General features: G+C 37.1%; 1 long non-coding RNA gene across 1 annotated transcript; it reads right to left on the bottom strand.

Annotated features, from left to right (window-relative positions):
* Nucleotides 1-6,419: 6,419 nt before the first annotated feature.
* Nucleotides 6,420-7,235, bottom strand: LOC119690472. Its single transcript, XR_005253590.2, has 2 exons — nt 6,948-7,235; nt 6,420-6,630 (listed from the first exon to the last, which is right to left on the bottom strand). It is a non-coding gene; the product is annotated as an uncharacterized LOC119690472 (long non-coding RNA).
* Nucleotides 7,236-7,448: the final 213 nt, after the last annotated feature.

Genomic DNA, 7,448 nt, shown 5'->3' with positions numbered 1-7,448 from the left:
TAGTTTCTGTTTATTTAGGTATTTATAATTTTATTGCACAGATACAGTGTACAATCAGCCTGATTGAATCAGGTAAATTTAATGCTAAAAGCAAGTCAACCTGAAGGAGATACAGGGAAAGAATCTATCGCTGCGCTAGTTTTGCATACAATCGTTTGCATAGACGCAATTTATATACAGAACTAGCTGTTCCCGCGCGCTTCGCTTCGCCTTAAAAAGTTTTCTCGTGGGAATTCCGGGATAAAAAGTAGCCTATGTTCTTTCTCAGGGTCTAGACCGTATGTATACCAAATTTCATTCAAATCCGTTCAGTAGTTTTGGCGTGAAAGCGTAACAGACAGACAGACAGACAGACACAGTTACTTTCGCATTTATAATATTAGTTAGGATCACCTACAGCACGTAGCAGCAATCTTTATTGGAGGTAAAAAATCCAGGGTATTTTTAAAACAGCAGACAAAGGCGATCAATCGTATTGATTTGTAGCGGCCGCCCAATTAATGTAATTCGTGGGACGTGCCCCGCTTGTGAAAAGATTTTTGGTGTACCCTGAAGGCTATTTGCTTGACGAAATCAGATGGTTTTTTTTCGAAAATAGATAGACTATTTTGAAACTTTTACACAACGTTGGACTATCTATAGGTATATCTGGCCTATGCAAATGTAAGCTCATAAGGTATTGTAACACTCAAAATTCATGTAGTACGACAGAAATCTCCTTTCGAAACAACAATTTAACACTGAACAAGGTACTTTTAGTTTTATTTATTTCCCATACATAAAATATTTATGTTACTAACTGTGAAAAAGTATGAATAATGTATTTGGAGGGACAGACAGGACCCAAACTTATCGAAGGTAAAACTTTACTCTTCAGTAAAAAAAAAACAGTCATCTAAAAGCTTTTCCTATAATTTTCTATAAAAGTGTAAAGTCAAAAGATTACCTACAATGTTTTTCTGGAGAAGCAAAATTTTCAAAGTCATACAACAAAAGTTGTTCAGTATGACCCATGACCCTGAGTCACCCCCTTTCAGTACCCTTTTTGAAACACCTTGTATGTGTGAATTTTAGGCAAGCAAACCTGCACATCTAGATTCTAGATGTGAAATCGTACTAATTCAAAAACAGTTCAAAACGTGAGTTCTAATGTAGAGCGAAAAGCGGCGACTCTGATTACCCCTTCGGGGATTACAGTCGTGAGCATAATATATGTATGTGTGTTTGTGTGAATTTTACCAGTTCAGATCACGATTAAGTATTACCAATACCAGTAGTACCTACCTTTATTTCTCCACGAACTCTCCCAAGTGTTCACAAGAGGCTGAAACAAAGTAACAAGTGGCCAACGAAGAGTTCTTGTAGCATCTTTCTCTCGCATTGTACCTACCACTTGCTCCTTGGAACAAACGCCTACAGATGTGAAGAGAATTATTAAAGTGTTCTTCAGTTCTTCAGCTGCTGAAAGAGAGAGTTCGACCTCAAGTAATTACAAAGCTGAGGACTTCAGAACAGCCTCTTGCTTTGGTTTGAAATCATTATGTAAAATGTTTATTATATCTGCGTATATTTTTAATAAATTTTAAACAAGTGTTCAGAAAAAAAAAAATTAAGAACTGAATTATAAATGCCATACAGCAGTATTAAAATCACTTTTTAGACAACTATACAAACCAAACTTTATTCCTGGATGAGTATTCAAAGTCATAAGTATCGAAAATAAATGTGCATTTTTAGGGTCCCTAAGTACCTATTTTGTAAATTTCAGGCACGTTTAGTCACATATCCATAGTCTACGAAAAAGGGTCGCCTTACAAATTGCGTTCCAATAAGATACGGCTACAATATAGACATTAGCCTGAATATAAATGATTCCATCTGTTCGTCTAAAATGTGAAATGGACCTTTTCTATATGAGAATGAGTTCTTCTGTACAACTTAAAGATATGGTACATGGTAAGTACTTATGTACATTGGAAGAGCAATGAAAAAGTAACAAAATTACGACACCAAATAATTATTTTTAGTGCCAATTTCTCCATAGTCGGTTATCTAACCAACAGGGATTGATTTATAAATTAATTCAAATTCAAAATATTTATTTTTTCAAAATATTTAAAACGTCATCTCCATATAACATTGATGCCAGATGTGTCTTAATCAACCACTACTCCCTTGTTATTATCTAACCGACTATGGAGAAATTGGCACTTAGTGCCATAGTCGGTTATCTAACCAACAGGGATTGATTTATAAATTAAACGTCATCTCCATATAAAATTGATGCCATATGTGTCTTAATCAACCACTACTCCCTGGTTATGCTCTAACCGACTATGGAGAAATTGGCACTTACGTGTTTAGTTTGTAATTTCTGATGCGCTTATAGGTGTATTTCAATGGAGTATTTTAATGTTATTGTCTCTGGGATTTTTTCATTGCTCCCGTATGTTATATTCTCGTAATCCGTAAGTAATGAGGTACCTTTCAGACTATATTTTTTTCAATAGTGGGTACATTTTCCTCCTATTTTTCTTTGTGGAACATATTGCTAACAAAACGTTTCCTCTATGTAATCTTTTACAAAAAATACCTTTTCGTAGACGATATAGATCTCCCTTTCTTTGTAAATTGTGGTCTTTGTTTTTTATCCTTAAGAGCCTTTCCGTGTAGTATTTCACGACAGAGGATAAAAATAATAGTTTTTAGGTTGGTGAAAATTAGAAGCAACACTTACGGATACATACTCACGACCAAATGGTGAAGTGCTTAGTGACCCTTGCTGCAATGGGGAATGTCCCAGGGTATGAAACGTAGACTAAACGAATACAAATACTAATCCTAACTAATATTATAAATGCGAAAGTAACTATGTCTGTCTGTCTGTCTGTTACTCTTTCACACCAAAACTACTGAACGGATATGAATGAAATTTAGGAAATATATGGTCTAGACCCTGAGAAAGAACATTGGCTACTTTTTATCCCGGAATTCCGACGGGAGAACTTTTTAAAGCGAAGCGAAGCGCGCGGGAACAGCTAGTACAAAATATTGCTACAACAACAGATCACTACGGCAGAGATTTCTAACAAACACCTGATGCAGCGATTTTATAAAGGTACCTACTTTATAAATTAAAATTAAACTTAATTACACCGGTAAAGTTTTAAATTGGATCAATTTCGCACAGCTGTGGAGCCGAAAGCCGTCCACAGTGGCCTCATCTCACAAATGTGCAGTTTTACAGCACTAGGCTTAGATTAACAATATGCGAAGGAGATGGATTGTCAGTGCAAAAGAAACGTCTCGACAAAATAACAACTCACTTCTATCGAGGAGCTATTATTTTGAATTTGTTCGGTTAGAAGATTTTTGACTTTATTCATTGGTACAATGGTTGCCATTAGGTTGAACTTAAAACGGTTTGACAGTAAACAAAATGCAGATAGTTTTTTTGCTTAGTTTTTGTATGTGACCCACCATCTTGTTCGTAAAATTGTTAATCTAAGCACAAATGCTCAGTTTTACAGCACTAGGGCTGTAAACTTCAGCTGTGCATTTATTTATTTGACGATACTGTCGACGCAGAGTTCGCATCATGGATATAATAAGGTGGAAATTTATCAGTGCACTGGTCACCATCAGGGTCTATGGCGAGTTGTTCAGTCAGAAGAGTTATGTCAAGGTTTAATTAACATAGAATAACTAGTACTTAAAATTTTAACAGCGTGCCCTGAGGGGTTACTCTATACTGACGAAAAATTAACTAACAAGAGCTGTCGTGCAATTGGCACGTTTAATACAACGAGATAGTGTCGTGGCTCGCGCAGCAGCGCCGCGTGACAAATAGGTTATGTGCCTTGAATGCCTTGTGCAAGGCTCAATAAAGTTCACAATCGACTGGACTCCAACTCAGAAGGGCTAGTACGGCGCGCATTCAAGACATGACAAGAGTTTTGCATCGCTTCGAGCACTCTTGTCACGTCTTAATAGCCCTGTGCTACAGGGCCAGGGCACGTCTAGTGTGTGGGCGATGACGGATTTGTCCACGGAATGATACGGCTCGGGTTCGGCTCGCGGTGCGTGAAGTGAATGGGGTGCTTTAGTTTTTAGTTATATAGAGTGACCTCCCTGAATAGCGCAGTGCCGGCGATGGGATATGTCACGTCCTATTGTCACGAAGATTGCCGTTTTATGCGCATCCCGGAATTCGCATCTCACCATACTAGACCTTACCTCGAAGATATTAGATTCGAGAGTTAAGAAAACGTTTGCTTCAAATGGCATGGCTGTTTTGAGAATCGTAGTCCAAGTCCAGTTGGTGTGTGGCTGTGAGTTGAGGTGTGAAAGTAGCTGTGTGTCGTCTTAGGGTGCGTTGCACCATTTAACTTTAACTATTACAAACGTCACATCGTCTGTCAAAGCATCGGTTAAGCGAAAAATTGGTTGCACCATTCAACTATGGTTAAAATGACGTCATAACTTTAACGATAACCATAACCACCCAATGTTGGCCGGTTACTGCTTTTGTTAAAGTCAGGTAGCTGTCAAACGCATTGTATAACCTCAAAGTAACAGTATTACGTACAAATATTAATATTAAATAATTCTTATCATGTCGCTTCTACGTGAAATAGAGCTTGAAACAAGTTCCTTAGAAATTGAGATTGAGGTGGTGTGGGTACGGAACTTACGAAATATTAAGAGAAAGGTGTACTTTCAGAGAACTGATAGATTCGCAACTTGGGATGAGAACTCGTTCTTGGATAGGTTCCAGGTCTCAAAAATGTGGCTCGTGTGTTGGCTTTAAAACTAGAACCTTTCTTACTGCCTCCAACGACGAAGTAAGTACCAATGCACCTATTATTATGCTGTAGGTGTAATTATCATCTTCACCTCCCAAGGAGCGAAACAACACTGTGCCCTCGGCCTTCCTTATCCAGCCACTACCAGCTACCGGCCGGCTGCTGGTCCAGCGCAGCAATCTAATATCAAAGTAACATACGTAACTCTTTAATTGAATAACCTTGTTTTCAGAAATTTTGCAATCACTCAAATACAGCAATTTATCAATGAAAATAAGGACAGAACTAAGAAGAGTGCAGCCCATTATAGTGGCTACGCCATAGCTGCATAATACATATATTACGTAACAAAATGAGAGACCCTGTACCACCAGCTAGGTTTTTTTATGATGATTCATCATCTGATGAAGAGGAACCTGTCTATGCAGTTAACAGGAATGTTAATAAAAATAAAATATTTCAATAAATTACATCGTTAGTTTTAATTTTGTTTAATTTCAACATCATCATCATCATCAGCCAATAATCATCCACTGCTGGACATAGGCCTCTCCCAAGGAGCGCCACAACACTCGGTCCTCGGCCTTCCTCATCCAACCACTACCCGCCACCCGCCTAAGGTCATCAGTCCAGCGGGCAGGAGGGCGTCCAACGCTGCGTTTACCTGCTCGTTTCAACTTGTTAAGAATTAATTAATAATAAACCTGAGTCTACTTTGTCGCGGGTTTTATTGATGATAATCTTTTGGTCAATATTTGGAGGAATAACAGACTTAGGTCTTATGACATGTTGACTTTGAGTGCTTTGACAGAGAATGACGGCTACAATGTACTCTGTGACGGCTTCAGTCCGACAGCTAGATTTGGTATTGCCCTACATAAAAACGTTTCCCACAATAACTTTGGGGATAATTATGTCTCAAACGATTAGCAACCCTAATAACATTAACAATGACGAACGAAGTGATGGTGCAACGCGTTGCAGTAAAATGTTAACTGTAACCACTCTGTCATTGCTAAGTTTAACCTTAACTATTACGATAACCGGGATGTTGATGCAACCCACCCTTAATCTCGATCAAATGTTGGCAATGGATCTAGCGCACAACGGCATAATTATGTACCGGTTTCACGATACCAAGATACGATACATTACTAACTAAATGCTGAAATATAGTGCTGTGATTGGCTGAAGTATTAATGAGCAGCGGCCGCGGCACGGGTTTTCTAACGACCATTGACATATATTATTACTTTGTTATCGACGTCGATAAAGTGCTTTGATATGCGTTCCTACAATCACAGTGCCGTATTGTGATTTATTGTGATTCGTCATAAATACGGCACTGTGATTGTAGGAACGCATATCAAAACACTTTATCGATCTTGGATAATAAAGTAATAATATATGTCAATGGTCGTTAGAAAACCCGTGCTGCGGCCGCTGCTCATTAATACTTCAGCCAATCACAGCACTTTATTTAGACGTTTATCTACGTCAAAAACGAACCCATGAAGCGGCAGCTGGAATTTCAATACATGCTTAGGTTAAAGGTACCCAAATGAAAAAACTGGGAACAATGAAGGAACGGTGGCACCGAAACATAATACTTAATTAAAGTAAATACAATATAATTTATTCAATATTATTCGTAATCATATTTAGTATCCGTTTCATCAAGTTTTCAATGCAAAATTTTCCTCCCCCATCGTATCATAGAAGTACAGAATACTATAGTAAAAAGTATTTTAAACCAGAACGTTACAAATAAGAAGTAGGCTATATGGGTAAATATTGCATACATTTTCCACTATTGATTTAATTCCTGAAAATCATAAATCTCGTCTTTATCTGTTTTGTCTTTAAATAGAAATTTTCTTGACAATCGCAACAAAACTATACAGATTAAAACATACAGGAATATTTTGATCCAAAATGTAAAGTTAAAACACTTTTTGATAAATTTCAGAATCAGTAACATTATAAGTACGAAACGATGACTTGAAAACTAGTAGAGATCATTATTGGCAAAGTTCAGCTCTACATAAACATTACATTGGATTATTTACTGTGACTTTTACAAACGAATTTATAAGCAATCCAAACAATTGTGATTTTATATAATATTATTGTAACACCGACCACACTTTAAATATAGCAGTTTCTATTCTTGGCTTCAACCCGAAGACTGCCGAAATTATTCGGTGAAACGGCACTCAGAGCTGTTTATGAACTATGTTATATCATTATATTTCACACTTCGACCATTTACTATTTCACACTCCTGTTTTAGCGCTTTTACATTTTAATTTGTTATCAACTATTTACCATTTGACCAACATCCTGTTGTTGTTGACAGTAGATCTACGACGACACGACACTTTTTGTTTGAAAAATTTAATTTTTGTGTCTGTTTTGTAATTTTTATTGTTCTGAGGAATCCACGAGATGTGCAGTTTAACTGCGAGGCGGGTACGTAGACGTTATGTCAAGTAGGATGTCGCGTTTGGGTTGAGATGATGTTTATGAACAAAATAAATGTTGCTATTTATCTCCGTAACGTTTATTAAGACGCCCAATACAATATTTTGTCGCCTAAAGTAACCAAAATTTGATTATAATTAAATGAAGAGTCATTGAAAA

Source organism: Plutella xylostella, chromosome 22 (genome assembly GCF_932276165.1).
Source record: "Plutella xylostella chromosome 22, ilPluXylo3.1, whole genome shotgun sequence".
Lineage (NCBI taxonomy): Eukaryota > Metazoa > Arthropoda > Insecta > Lepidoptera > Plutellidae > Plutella > Plutella xylostella.
The sequence above is the reverse complement of the archived record's forward strand: the minus strand, read 5'-3'. Positions and strand labels throughout refer to the sequence as shown.